The sequence below is a fragment of the Mastomys coucha genome, unplaced genomic scaffold (genome assembly GCF_008632895.1).
Source record: "Mastomys coucha isolate ucsf_1 unplaced genomic scaffold, UCSF_Mcou_1 pScaffold20, whole genome shotgun sequence".
Taxonomy (NCBI): domain Eukaryota; kingdom Metazoa; phylum Chordata; class Mammalia; order Rodentia; family Muridae; genus Mastomys; species Mastomys coucha.
In genome coordinates, this window is record NW_022196903.1 from 116,402,200 (window position 1) to 116,402,541 (window position 342).

A 342-nucleotide genomic window follows, 5' to 3' on the forward strand; every position below is an offset into this window, starting at 1 on the left:
TTGAGTGCATATTACTTTTAGCTTCAGAAATATCATGTATACTTAGTTATTTTGATGACTTAGAAATTAGTGCTATGTTTGTGGGCATAACTTGACAAACCCCAACATCTAATAAAAGACCATGTTTTTATTTTCATGTATCCCCCCCCAAAAAAGAAACATAAAGAAAAGAAAAAAGGAAAAAAAGAGTTATAGGCAATGAATGACTGCCAAGAAAGGTAGACTTCATCTTCTCCAGGGATGGGCTTCCTAATTGGTTATCCAACCTCAGTTGTTAGCCTTAAAATGGTATGGTTTTATCAACTAATGTTGGCATAGTAGGATGTAATAAGTCTCAATACA

The 342-nt window shown here is 33.6% G+C and overlaps 1 pseudogene; it reads left to right on the forward strand.

Annotated features, from left to right (window-relative positions):
* The window catches only part of LOC116099995, a 10,039-nt pseudogene that overhangs the window by 7,912 nt on the left and 1,785 nt on the right, over nt 1-342 (forward strand).